Source organism: Oryctolagus cuniculus, chromosome 7, assembly GCF_964237555.1.
Source record: "Oryctolagus cuniculus chromosome 7, mOryCun1.1, whole genome shotgun sequence".
NCBI lineage: Eukaryota > Metazoa > Chordata > Mammalia > Lagomorpha > Leporidae > Oryctolagus > Oryctolagus cuniculus.
Genome location: NC_091438.1, coordinates 18,507,368 through 18,522,362, shown reverse-complemented (window position 1 = coordinate 18,522,362; position 14,995 = coordinate 18,507,368). Strand labels below are relative to the sequence as shown.

The following is a 14,995-nucleotide window of genomic DNA, read 5'->3' as shown; positions in this document are numbered from 1 at the left end:
TTATTCTTATGTTTATCGTTCAAATAGTACTGTTTAGAAAGCCTGTAATTTGCTTTTTTGTAACTTTTGTGGAAATACACTGTGGCTAGAATGTTTTCTTATCAACGCTGCCTAATGCATTGCCCAGAACATCAACTGGTATTTGATAAAGAAATGAATAGTGCAGTAACAACATTCATGTTTTACTTTACACTTGCTTTCCTGGATATTCAGAAATAAATTTGTTTTTGGCTACTTTAGAATTGCTTTTGGTAGTAGGGATATTTTCCCCAATAGGTCTTTTTAAGTTTATTTTTAAAATTTAGTTTAATTATCTAGTTCTATTTTTTTTTTTGACAGGCAGAGTGGACAGTGAGAGAGAGAGAGAGAGAAAGGTCTTCCTTTGCTGTTGGTTCACCCTCCAGTGGCCGCTGCAGCTGGCGTGCTGTGGCCGGTGCACCATGCTGATCCGATGGCAGGAGCCAGGTATTATCCTGGTCTCCCATGGGGTGCAGGGCCCAAGTACTTGGGCCTGCCTACACTGCACTCCTGGGCCACAGCAGAGAGCTGGCCTGGAAGAGGGGCAACCGGGACAGAATCTGGCACCCCATCCAGGACTAGAACCCGGTGTGCCAGTGCCGCAGGTGGAGGATTAGCCTAGTGAGCCGTGGCGCCGGTCTCTAGTTCTATGTTAAAGTGAATTGAAAGGCCTCGAATATTTATGTTGTTTTGGAAGGGAAGAAAGTAGACTTCCAGTTCGTTTTTAAAAATCAAGAAAATTTATCTTTAAGTAAGACATTCCATTTCATTGTGAAGATGATTAATCGCCTAGAGAATCGAGGCAATACATAAAATAATTTAGATAATTCAAAACTAAATAACCACCTCTTACAAAATGCTACAGTTTTCCTGATGCATGCTCCCTAGGCAAATTATTCACTTGCCCTTGAATTCGGATTCATGCTGCTAAAATTGTTTCACCTCAAGTTTAGATCAGGTATACAAAAAGTGCTCAAATTTGTAGACAGCCATTCATTATGTCACTCACTCTGTTTTGTGAAATATAAAGTTTCAGGATCCTTTTAGAACATGTGCATTGATAATACTTCCACAGTTAGTATGACTTAGAAGGGTTGAATATCAAAAGATATTCAGTATGTCCCGTGACCCCACAGGTCCACCAGAACCCCAGTATACACTGAATTGCTCCCCAGGCCCTGTTTTTTGTTTGTTTGTTTGTTTTTTTGTACCAAAAGACACTTCCATTTTTTACTTTTGTTTTTTTTTCTATTTTTTTCATTTTTTATTTTATTTTATTTTTATTTTTATTTTTTTGACAGGCAGAGTGGACAGTGAGAGAAAGATAGAGAAAGGTCTTCCTTTTTTTCCGTTGGTTCACCTTCCAATGGCTGCTGTGGCCGGCGCACTGCACTGATACGAAGCCAGGAGCCAGGTGCTTTTCCTGTTCTCCCATGGGGTGCAGGGCCCAAGCACGTGGGCCATCCTTCACTGCCTTCCCAGGCCACAGCAGAGAGCTGGACTGGAAGAGGGGCAACAGGGACAGAATCCGGTGCTCCAACCGGGACTAGAACCTGGGGTGCCTGTGCTGCAGGCGGAGGATTAGTCAAGTAAGCCGCGGTTCTGCCTTTTCTTTTTTTTTTAAACAGCGCTTCTGCTCTAAGGAATTCAAGTTAAGACAGTGCCTCTGGCTCACTGTGGGGCCTGGCGGGGGCGGGGAGGGGCATCCGCCTGCTGCCATCTGCAGCGTGAGGCCTGCTAGTCCTGGTCGCCACCGCTGTACAGGTCGGCCCGCTTCTTGAACCTGGCCCCCAGTCGTTGAGGTAATCGTAGTCTTGGTCCTCGGAGCTGGACGAGTTGAGGGAGCTGACGGAGCCTGCATGGAGCTCGTAGTGGAAGATCAACAGGGAGTCGTATGGGGGTCCAGTGGGGTCCTTGTCCGCTGCCAGCAGGGAGTCCTATGGGGGTGCAGTGGGGTCGTTCTCGCTGCCAGCAGGGAGTCGTATGGGGGTGCAGTGGGGTCCTTGTCCGCTGTCTGGAGCCCCTCACTGATGAATTGTCCATGTCCCCTCGGTGGGGCACAATGGGCCTGGCCGGGTACTGGGGCTTGGCACCCACGGGCCGCTCGTCCACTCGCCACACGCGGGGGCCTTGCTCAGGGCGGGCTCTGTGACCTTGGGCTGCTGCAGCTGGCTGAGATCATAGTCCTGGTCCTCTTCACCACCGCCCACCTCATCCTACTCCAGGATGTTGTCGCGCACGTCGTCCTCGGGTTCTATGAGCAGCTGCTTCACTTGGCGCTCCTTCTCCCGCCACTTCATCCACAAACAGCAGGACCATGGTCAGCAGGATGACGGTGCAGAGGAGGGTGGCCGCAGTGGCGCCTGTGCACAGACCAGCCGCTGCCAACAGACCAGTGGCGGTGCAGTCCCTGTTCTCGTCACACGGGCACACCTGGACCTTGATGATGGACATGTTGGACAGCGGGGGTTCCCGGAGTCTGTGACGATGATGGGGACGTTGTACATCCCGGCGTCCAGGTAGAGGACGTGCAAGCTGAGCTGAGCATAGTCACCGTTCAGGCGCGTGATGGTCCAGTTCTTGCGCACGGCGGCCGGGACGAAGGGCAGCTCGAAGACGTAGGGGCCGATGTTGGGGTCGGCGTCAGCGGCCGTGATGTTGATGGCGTTCAGGTTGGGCTTCCCGCAGATCTGCACCTCCTTGGGCAGCAGCTCTGGGGCGCTGTCATTGATGTCGATGAGATAGAACTGCAGGGTCCCGGTGCCGCTGGCTGCGGGGATCCCATTGTCAGCTGCCAGGAAGGCGGCCTTGTAGACGTTGTTGCTGATGTACAGGGACTCGCGGTCCAGCACGGCGGCCGTGCTGATGTGCAGCCAGTTTGCCGGGTCTGACAGCTCCGAGTATCTCACTGCCTGCTGCATGAAGCGGTCGGGGTCCACGGCGGGAAAGGTGGTGAGCACGGTGCCGGGGGCACGCCCTCCTCCAGGCGGATCAGCTGGTGGTTGGAGGGGAAGTAGGGCTCCTCGTCGATGTCCATGACAGAGATGGTCACCCCCGCCGTGGACTGGAAGGACATCCAGGGATCTATATTCAGTAAGTAAAAAGACTCCTGTATTTACTCTAATTCAGCATAACTTCTATATAAAGCTGGTTGACGGTGTTATAATGTTACTGAAATTTGGCTAGATACAGAGAATAGAATTTATTGATTTGAAATTATAATTATTGAAAGAAAATATAATTGATGATAAAGGTATAAAAAATCGTCATTTGAAATTTGATTTATGTAGCAACACACACACAGACACACACACACTCTCTCACCTAAATTTCTGAGTATGGCTGAAGACTGTAATGATTTCTGGTCTAAAGGAAACGATATTGTTAGTTATTCCTCCTCTATGGGAAATCATGGGGATGTAGGCAAGTTACAAAAGCCTTTGTCTTGGCTATGATTTCCAAAAAAAAGAGAGGGTTGGAGGAGATGAACTCTAGACTTCTTTCTGAATCTAAAAATTGTTAATTTTCTAGAACTCATTGTTTCAATCATTCTTGCCATTCTGCATTTTGAATGCAATGCATTTTAATTGAACCCTAAGTAAAAACAATATCAGACAGTTTATTTCTCACATCTCTCAAACACATTTTTAATGAGGATTTCTGAAGAATCAATGTAGGGTTTAGGAAATAAAGAAGAAAAAAAATAGAAACAGAAATAAATGTTTTTACACTTTTGGTACTGTTTGGTTTTGGGAAATCCAGTAAATGAGAAACTTGTTATAACATGCACTTGTATGTGTGTTCTCATATGCATGCCTGTGTGTGTATGAAATATGTGAGAAAAAAAGACTAGTTGGGAGATATGTGAAACAAAATCACAGAGTGCGATCTTTTATTGAGTTCATGAGTGGCTTTTAAAACTCTTTACTTCTAAGGTTTTAAATTGGTTTTAACAATATTTAAATAACAGTTCACTTGGTTAAAAAGGGAATAAAATTATAAGTATTACATATTACACAATGTTATGCCTCTTTGCTTTTCACAAAGTAAAAATAACTTGGACTGATCCTATAAATTTTAATATATACATCTATTTTTCCTACTGCTACCTTTATTTAATATTTTCTTTTATTTAGTAACAAATTGCCTATACATGTTGGATAGTATTTGATGATCTGACTTGTGTTCAAGTAACTGTTATATAGTCAGAAGAGCATAATATTATTACAGGTTTTTGTCTCTTAATTGGCCAACGTTGCAACATCTGTCATTTTTTGGGAATCAAATTTTAGTTTCAAAAGCAGTGTGAACAGTCTGGCACAGTCATATCACTGTGACTTTAGTTTAATCTACTTGGCCCTCCTCCCTCTCTCACTGATCACCTTCCCACCCTTAAAGCTCCCTTTATTCACAAAGTTCCTTTTCACTTTATTGGACTCAATACCAACTCCTTTCTGGCAATCAATTCTGCAGAATGTGTTGGCTTACTCCTGCAAGGTCGTTCATAATTATACATAGAATGTTTATACTTTTGTTGGCATGATTTTTCCTGCCCATAAAAAGTAAAATGCTCTTGCCAACGCCGTGGCTCAATAGGCTAATCCTCTGCCTTGCGGCACCGGCACACCGGGTTCTAGTCCCGGTCGGGGCACCAGATTCTGTCCCAGTTGCCCCTCTTCCAGGCCAGCTCTCTGCTGTGGCCCGGGAGTGCAGTGGAGGATGGCCCAAGTGCTTGGGCCCTACACCCCATGGGAGACCAGGATAAGCACCTGGCTCCTGCCTTCGGATCAGTGCAGTGTGCTGGCCACAGTGCACTGGCCGCGGTTGCCATTGGAGGGTGAACCAACGGCAAAAGGAAGACCTTTTTCTCTGTCTCTCTCTCTCACTGTCCACTCTGCCTGTCCAAAAAAAATAAATAAATAAATAAATAAATGCTCTTCTCAAGTAGTGACATTGGAACACAGGGAACTAAAATTTAACCACTAATAAATGGATTATTAAAAGGAGGTAATTGCAGAAACCAGTGAGAATATTTCTGGCAGTGTACTCCTTTTTTTTTTTTTTTTTTTTTTTTGCATTTCGGCTTGTATGGACTCCCTGAAGGTAACACTGCCCAAATAGATGAAATCTGAGTTGAAGTGAAAATAACAGGCAAAGCAGGCAAAGTATTATAGAAGTGTGAACGTAAAATTTTTCTGTGATTTGAAAATCCCTTTAGGGACTTTTTGTGTTAGTATTATTTTTCTCCCTTTCTCATAACAACTGGAAAGGCAGTTTCACTACAGCTATTAAAGGACCACATCCTCTAGTCACATCGACAGACAACAAACAGCAACTGCCCCTTCTTTGTGCCTATCCTTTGACAAAGTTTCTCAACACCACCCAACTGAAACAAATAGTAGGATTCTCTGTTTCTTCATTTTTGCCTTCTCTGAGACCACATAGCAGCATGAGCAAAAGATGCCTTCAAATTTTTACTTTTTCATATTAGGAAATGTGTGAAGTTTTTCTAAAACTAAAAAGTGGGAGGAATCCAAGGAAACATAAACAGAAGGTAATTTGGATTACCGTAAATATTCCCCATACCCCAAACTTTGTTATCATAATAGCATCATCATTTACTTAATTTGATGTAGCAGTTAAGTCAATTGGTCTTTCTGAGACAAATTTCCCCTATTTATACTAGTATATTTGGAAAAGTGAATGTGAAAATAAGACAAAACGTAAAAAGCCTTACTGCAATGCTATGGAAGTTAGTAATAAAATTCAAACTGTAGACATAGAATTAAGTACCTGAAATTAATTTTAAAAATTGAGAATAACTGGTAGTTAGTGGTACATTAGCTTTTTGTGCATTGAATCCCCATTAAGAATAAACATAAACATGAATAAGTGAAAAGAAGAAAAACAAATTGAGTCTTTGAGGACTCCAGAGTACATCAAAATATTTAGGGCTTGAGAAGGGAGAATCACAAAGAGGATAAAATATAGAAGCAAACTCAAATTATTGGATGTATTTCCCCATAAAAAACTTACTATTATAAGGATGAAACTAATAATCCAAACAGAAAGTGGTGGCTATATTTTAAAAATTTTCTTATTCATATAAAGAGAACAGATTCCATATATTTCATATACACAACTTTAAGCACATAATGACACTTCCCACACTCCCTCCCTCCTCCTTCCTTCCTTCTTAATTTTTGTGATAACATCCAATTTACTTTATAAACACAGGTGTAATACTCCATTATATAAAGAATGCAAGCAGAATGTAGAAAGAGCACTACTCTTTACGAGTATAGACAAGGGTTAGAAACAATAATCAGATTTCAAGATATCAACTTCACACACAGTAAACAGAGATTAACTTTCCACAACGTTGTGGAAAAGGAATATCAAAGCTGAATTTTTTGGGTTACCAAGTCAGTGAAGACTAACAAATTAGAGTGAAGGAAAAACTTTTAAGCAAGCCCAAATTTTGAAAGCACTTTTAAAAGTCAAGGCATTTATTGGCTTATAAAGTGGCATTGCATTAACAGATTTAACATCAAGAGAAAGTAATTGCTAGTAAATTAGGATGAAGAAAAGAGATTCCAGGAGTTTCACAGTATCAGGTAGAAAAAGAAAACGTGTTGTAGAGCCCACTACACATTGACAAATACCACATAAATACACACGTATACATACATTCACACCCACTCACATTGGATCTTGCGGTGCTAAAAAATAAGAATAAGAACGAATTGGAAACATATTTGCCTTTGCAAAATGGAAAACCTTGGTTTGATCAAACTCAACTACCACATGAAATGAAATGAATTAGTATGTACCTGTTCTAGCAGTGTGACATAATATTTTCTAGTAGAAGATAACTATATCTGGAATATCAATTTCTTTTTAATTTTTTTTTATTTTTAATTTATTTTAATTTAAAAAAGCCATAATAAGTTCAAAAAACTACCAATCCAGGAGATGGAAGAATAAAAAAGGAAAGCAAGCAAAGTAGCAAACTGTAGAATCCTACTTAGAGGCGATCCAAAAGTTGCAGTTCTCAGAGATGTGACAGATATTTTCACACAAAAAGGAAAAAAAAACAAGTAGAAAATACATATAAATAGGTATATATACATATGTATATAAATTATAAGCAACTAGTAGAAATTATAAAATGGAAGACTACAACAACTGGTATCAAAACACTAGAGATGTAACATCAGACAAGATCCCCAAAAAGAAGGATCATTGAATCAGTAGAAGCCATCCAGATGGTAAGGGTTGAGATGCAAAGGTTGAAATGTACTTTCTTTTTTTTTTTTTTTTTTTTTTTTTTTTTTTGACAGGCAGAGTGGACAGTGAGAGAGAGAGACAGAGAGAGAAAGGTCTTCCTTTGCCGCTGGTTCACCCTCCAATGGCCGCCGCTGCAGCCGGCGCACCGCGCTGATCCTGGCAGGAGCCAGGAGCCAGGTGCTTTTCCTGGTCTCCCATGGGGTGCAGGGCCCAAGCACCTGGGCCATCCTCCACTGCACTCCCTGGCCATAGCAGAGAGCTGGCCTGGAAGAGGGGCAACCGGGACAGAATCCGGCGCCCCAACCGGGACTAGAACCCGGTGTGCCGGCGCCGCAAGGTGGAGGATTAGCCTATTGAGCCACGGCGCCGGCTTGAAATGTACTTTCAAGAGCATAATAGATACAGGACAAATGATGAAAGGTCTGACTTAGTGTAATTGGAGTCACGGAGGAGAAAAGAAAAATACAAGGCAGAAACTCTCTTGGGAGATAAAATGGCCAAGAATTTTCTAAAACTGATGAAAGACAAAAAATAGAACTCAAATTCAAGGGACTGTACAAACTCTAAGTGGGATAAATCCAAAGAAATCCACTTGTAGAACTATCAAAGTAAAACTGTAAAATCCGACAAAGAGAAATACAAGAAGGCAGCAAGATACTAACAAAAAGATATATTACCTTCAAAGGAACAAAAGTAATTCTGACAGGTCAATGCAAACAAAAAATGTTGGCAGCCTGAAGATGATAGCAAAATATTATTTAAGATCTGAAAGAAAATAACTATCAGGTTAGAACTCTAAACTAAATGATACAGCCTTGAAAATGACAGTGGATTAGAAAATCAATAGGTGGCATCTGAATAGGAGGATCTGAAGTGTTAACCTTATCAAATGAGCAAAAGAGGAAATGTGTGATGTTGCTAGGGTTAGAGTTCTCACTGCGGAACAGAGGGAAGGCAAGCAAAAACCTTCTAGGGATAGAGTCATGGATTGCTCCAAGTTTTCTAGGGGGACATATACTGGCAAACAGAAAACATTTTGGTAGCCTTTTTAATGCCTAAAATTAAAATATTTCCTAACCCTATGAAATTCTGTAATAATTAACAATAAGACTTCCTAAAATAGCAGTTGGCATATAATCATATTTTGTGAAAAAATAAGGTTATCTTCACAGTCACATGTTGCCTGTTACAGGTAATATAACAGAAATTATATAACTGATCAAACTAAACATTATAACATAAATCTTATTGATTAAAAGAATTGACCATTTTTATTGTATTTTTATATTTAGTATACATTCACTAATGAAATAAATTTTGTTGACAAAATGATAAAAATGTTCATGGCATATGTATTTGTAGCAGTAAAATACTACTACACTTTCAGATTTTATTTTTTTAATAAAAAAGAAACTAAGAGTTAAAGGGGGAATAGTCAAAACTATATTAATAGATGATTTTGGTTTTATTTATTTTTTTAAGGAAGAAAGAATAAAGTTTGCCATTAAGTCTCGGTCATGGCTTGTTTCAGTCTTTCATTGCCATGTACCAAACCACCCCAAAAAACAATTTATCATTTTTTTGGAACTTCATTTTTCTTGAAATCTGGCTAGTGGTTCTCTTGCTCCATGTGTTGTTGGCTAATACTGTTGTCTTCAGCTGGTATGTCCAAGACAAACGCAATCCTCCAAGACTCTCTCCACATTGCTTCTCATGATTCAGCCCAAGCTTCTTTACAACATTGCAATTTTCTACAACTGCAGATTTTCTGCAATGAAAAAATCATTCTTTTATCAAAACACATTCATTGACATGGATTGACAAAGAGAAAATGGAGCATACCTGAATAAAACTTTTACGTCTGAATTTATTCTTGTATTCTTTGTGAATCCTTTTTGTTGATAGTACATACATTCTGAGATTTCCATTTAGACCTGAAGTGAAAGTGAAAGAATATGTTCTTACAAGATTTACAGAGAATTCCACTAACTCAAGTGGTCTGGATTGCTGATACAAGTACCTGAACTTTTTCACATTTTTTTCTTTACCTGCCTCTGTCTCCACTAAAAATCTTCATTATCTTGCCAGTCATTTAACTTGTATCTACCATATCTGATTCTATTGAGTCTTTATTTCTCACACCTTCTTATTAAAACCTTTGGCAGGCCCAAAGTATGAGCATTTTACTTAGTTTCTAATCTACTGCAAAAAATCAAAGCCCAATCCTCCTTTGATTAGAGTAACCTCGGTTCTAGATTCCCAATATTTGACCTGTCTACATCTATATATTTTTTTGCTTTTATTTGTACTTCTCAACCTTAGTTTACTTTATTTCAGAGTTTTACACATCAGTTTCTTGAACATACTCTGAACGTTATGGCATCAGGAAAATCTTATCATCTTTAAAAATCACAAGAAAGTATGTTCAAAAACCTTAAGGAAAAATCTAGTTTTAACAACTAATAGGTATATCCTGTGACTTCAGTTTAAATTACAAACTGCAATCTTCATTAATTTCCTTTTATATTTGAATCAAGGCATTTTTTTCAGATACAAAATTAAAAATGTTAATTACTAACACATTTAAGAAAAATAAAGTGTAATTATTTCTTGCCCTATTGCACAAAGATTTGTTAAGCGAAAGACTGTGTTAATTTAAAAGCTATTACAGTTATGATTAATCTTAATAATTGCAATACTCATTAAGAATATAATTTGCTCAAACCTTTAATTAAAAGTTGAATAATCATTAAAACTGTGTAATGGGAAAAGAAAGGGTCCTGAGTTCAAACACTTTTAATTTAGTATTAAATCTGGTGAAAATTCAAATATTTTTCAGTGTACTAATTGAATTAAATGTTTGACAGAAACTTATATACTTTACTTCAGTTAGTAAGTCACAGCACACCAAAAATCCACTTTGTCTAAATGGTAACATCATTGATATCCATGAACTCAACACTTTTAAAACAGCAATAGACAAATATTAACCTCATTCAAATTCGACACATTTCCTGATTCTTTATGGATTCTAAGGCATCCTTGTCTTTGGAGAGTTAAAAGTGAAGTAACAGGGGCTGGTGTTGTGGTATAGCCAGTTGAGCTGCTGCCTGCAGGGCTGGCTGCTCCACCACTTCTAATCCAGTTCCCTGCTACTGTACCTGACAAAGCAGTAGAAGGTGGTCCAAGTCTCTGGGACCCTGCACCCACACAGGAGACCAGGACGAACCTCCTGGCTCCTGGTTTCAGATCAGCTCAAATCCAGCCATTACAGCCATTTGAGGAGTGAACCAGCAGATGGACAATCTCACTCTGACTTTCCCTCTTCTTCTCTCTTTCTCTAACTGTGACTTTAAAATAAATTAATAAATCTTTAAAAAAGTGAAGTAACAGTCATTTAAAAAATTAACCTATTGAGGCCGGCGCTGTGGCTCAGTGGGTTAACGTCCTGGCCTGAAGCACCAGCATCCCATATGGGTGCCAATTCGAGACCTGGCTGCTCCATTTCCAGTCCAGCTCTCTGCTATGCCTGGAAAAGCAGTAGCAGCTGGCCCAAATCCTTGGGCCCCTGCACCCATATGGGAGACCTGGAAAAAGCTCCTGGCTCCTGGCTTTGGATCAGCTCAGCTCCGGCCATTGTGGACAACTGGTGGAGTGAACCATCGGACAGAAGACTTTTTCTCTCTTTCTGCCTCTGCCTCTCCTCTCTCTATGTAACTCTCTCTTTCTCTCTTTCTCTCTCTCCTTCTTTCTTTCTTTCTTTCTTTCTTTCTTTCTTTCTTTCTTTCTTTCTTTCTTTCTTTCTTTCTTTCTTTCTTTCTTTCTTTATGACAGGCAGAGTTAGGCAATGAGAGAGAGAGAGAGACAGAGTGAAAGGTCTTCCTTTTTCCATTGGTTCACCCCCCAAGTGGCTGCTATGGCCAGTGCTTTGCGACTGGCACGCTGCGCCGATCCGAAGCCAGGAGCCAGGTGCTTCCTCCTGGTCTCCCATGCGGGTGCACGGCCCAAATAACTCTGAGTTTCAAATAAATAAATACATCTTTAAAAAATTAATCTGTAATAAATAACAGCAATTATGACACTGGCGGATATTAATAATGCATGCAGTATCAATCACAACTTTGAGGCCAACACACTAAACTAAATTTCTATACTTTTGTTATCAGTTTCTGATTTTTTTTTGATCTTTTTATAAAGAGAGAAATGAAAAATGAACTTTCCTTTGGGATGTGGAGTCTGAATTAAATTCCAAATAGACATGTGACAAGAATGGGATAGAGCCATCATGGAGAATTAAAAAAATACATATTTACTAAGAAGAATGGTTATTGCAAGTAGTGTTATCTTTCAGGATATTTTAAATTAAGTTTTTGAAGTGTGAATCACTTTTTTCATTACATAAATTTGTGAAAAATTTACTTTTTAAAATATTTTTATTTATATTAGATGACCAAATTTCATGTATTTCATATATACAGATTTAGGGCAGAATGATACTCCCCACTGCAGCCTCCCTACCTCCCATGCTCCGACCTTCCCAACACCTTCCTTTTATTCTTTTAATTTTTATAATGACATAGTTTCAGTTTATTTTATAATCATAAGCTTAATACTCCATTAAGTAAAGAATTCAATGACTAGCAAGAAGAATAAAAACACTGTTCCTCAACCATAGAGACAAGGTCTATAAACAATAATCAAAACTCAAAATGTCAATTTCATTCATATACATTACATTTTAAAGATTTATTTATTTATGAAAGAGTTACACAGAAAGAAAAAGAGAGGCAGAGAGAGAGAGAGAGGGAGAGAAAGATCTTCTATCTGATGGTTCACTCCCCAATTGGCTACAATGGCCGGAGCTGCGCCAATCTAAAGCCAGGAGCCAGGAGCTTCTTCTGGGTCTCCCATGCAGTGCAGAGGCATAAGGACTTGGGTCATCTTCTACTGCTTCCCCAGGCCATAGCAGCAAGCTGGATCAGAAGTGGAGCAACTGGGACTTGAACCAGCACCCATATGGATGCTGGCACTGCAGGTGGTGACTTTACCTGCTGTGCCACAGTGCTGGCCCCTACATTTTTTGTACTCTATTAGTTACCATAGATCAGGGGAAACATGGTATTTATCTTTTTGGAACTGGCTTATTTCACTAAGTATCATGGTTTCAAATTACATCCATTTTGTAGCAAAAGACAGAATTTCATTTTTTTAACCACTGTGTAGTATACCATGGTGTACAAATCCCATAATTTCTTTATCTAGTCTTCAGCTGATGGGCATCCAGGTTGATTCTCTATCTTATCTATTGTAAATTGATCTACAATAAAGGTAGGCATACAAATAACTCTTATACACATTGATTTCATTTCATTTTGGTAAATTCCAGGAATTGGATGGCTGGGTCATAAGGTAGACCTATTTTCAGATGGCTGCACTATTTTACACTCTCACCAACAGTGGGTTAGGGTATCCTTTCCCACACTTCCTTGCCTGTAGTTATTGTTTGTTGATTTCTCTATGAGAGCCATTCTGACTGGGGTGAGGTGAAACCTCCTTACGGTTTTGATCTGCATTCCCCTGCTATCTAATCATCCTGAGCATTCTTTCATGTGTCTGTTGGCCATTTGAATCTTCTTCTTTGAAAAACTACTGTTCAAGTCCTTTGCCCATTTCAAAACACACTGGATTATTTGTTTCATTGTTGAGTTTCTTGGCCTCTTTATACATTATGGATATTAATCAGTATCAGTATCAGTAGTGAGTTTGCAAATGTTTTTTCTCATTCTGTCAGTTGCCTGTTCACAGTTACTGAGTGTTTTCTTTGCAGTGCAGAAGCTTTTTAGCTGGAAGTAATACCATTTGTTAATTTGGCTTTGATTATGTCAGCTTCTGGAGTCTTTTCCACGAAATCTTTGCCTATGCCAATGATTTGTCATGTTTCCCCAATGTTCTTTGATCCATTTTGAATTGATTTTTGTAAAATATGTAAGGTAGGGATCTTGTTCCATACTTCTGAATGTGGAATGCTTTGACAACCAAAAGGTTAATGGTTCTCAAACTTGAGTGAGCATGGAAATCAACTAGAGAGCAAATTGCAAGTACAGATATCAAAGCTTCTCTACCAAAGATATTGGTTCATTATGTCTAGAAATAGATTTGCAAGTGTTTCAGATGATTTCTTTTGCAGGAGTCATATATCTTTATTTTCATATGCACTAGAATGGAGTATCATTTTACATGATAGCAAGTACTGGTTTGTTTCTCCCATGACAATGCCTTGAGGTTAGAATACTAGTGAAAGAAATTTACCTGCACCCATAGAGAAGAGGCGTGGGGACCCAATATCCAATACAAGAAAGCAATATGACATTTAGGATACTTACTAGCATGGCCAAGAAGGCCCAAACTGCAGAGACTTATTAATGCACCACATAAATGGCTCTCTATAATCCCAATAATAGTGAAAGGGAGCCAGGGTATTTATAGATCAACTCCTGAGAGTCAACAGTAGAAGTAAAACCATAACATAAATGTGAAACTAGAGGGGTGTTAATTTCTTATCACTTCCTGCCTGCTTGAGAAGATTAATTTAGCAGAGCTGATCTCCAGCACAGATGAAGTCCCATCATCAGAACACATAGCAGTGATGTTCATGATATCTAAGCGTCAGGGTCCAGGTACTGACATTGTCTACCACAATTTCACCGGATATATTTATACCTCCTTCTTTTATGTTATGGCATAAGAGACAACATACATATTTCTTAATAAATAAGCAATAAATGAATGAAAGAAGAAACATAGCAAGTGAATGAAGGGTGAATGCTATGTTCAAATATAACTACTCTCAATAGGAAGATGCAAAGACTTTACAAAAAGCATCATATTACAATACAATTGCTGGCTTCTAGTGAATGTCTTTTTATCCTCTGAATTAAATATTAATCCTTTTTATCTGATTTTTCTAATCTTGATGTTTATGCCAACAGGATTGTTTTTGCCTTCAGAAGAACAAATGTGAGAGTAGATCTGAAATTTTTAGTTTTAAAAAACAGCATAAGTGTGCTCGCTTCGGCAGCACATATACTAAAATTGGAACGATACAGAGAAGATTAGCATGGCCCCTGCGCAAGGATGACACGCAAATTCGTGAAGCGTTCCATATTTAAAAAAAAAAAAACAGCATAAGTAAATATGTAACTGAACAACACTCAGATATAATCTCTCTCTCTTTCTCTCTCTCTCTCTCACACACACACACATACACACACATTACACACAAATTACATCTCTCAGTGATACATATCATCAACCTCTTGAACGTGCTGATCTAGATAGAAAGTAGGAAGGCCTTTCTAATCCTTTGTCCTTTCAATGTGTTTCAGATTTCTCTTCAACCCTAAACAAGTCAAGTTCACAGCACTGGAGGTTGAAAAAATTCAAAATCTCTAGTGACTGCTTACTATTCTGCTAGGAACTTGTATGGGGTTAGGAGGAGAGCGTGGTATATAAGCAAATAATCAAGAAGTCTAAATCATAATCCTCTCTCCCAAAGAACACAGTAAATAATCAGTTGTACATCCGTACCAATTACTTAATGAAATGCTGGAGTTAGAATTCTCAGGCTTAAAAACATTAAAATGATGACCCTGAGGTGTCATCTAGTCTAGGATATATTGGTGCATGA

General features: G+C 39.2%; 1 non-coding gene and 1 pseudogene across 1 annotated transcript; one reads left to right on the top strand and one right to left on the bottom strand.

The window, feature by feature from the left end:
* Positions 1-1,661: 1,661 nt before the first annotated feature.
* LOC138850297 (cadherin-4-like) lies at positions 1,662-3,094 on the bottom strand (annotated as a pseudogene).
* Positions 3,095-14,370: 11,276 nt separating this feature from the next.
* On the top strand, positions 14,371-14,477 carry LOC127485972 (U6 spliceosomal RNA). Its single transcript, XR_007912797.1, has one exon. It is a non-coding gene; the product is annotated as a U6 spliceosomal RNA (small nuclear RNA).
* The last annotated feature ends 518 nt before the right edge of the window (positions 14,478-14,995 follow it).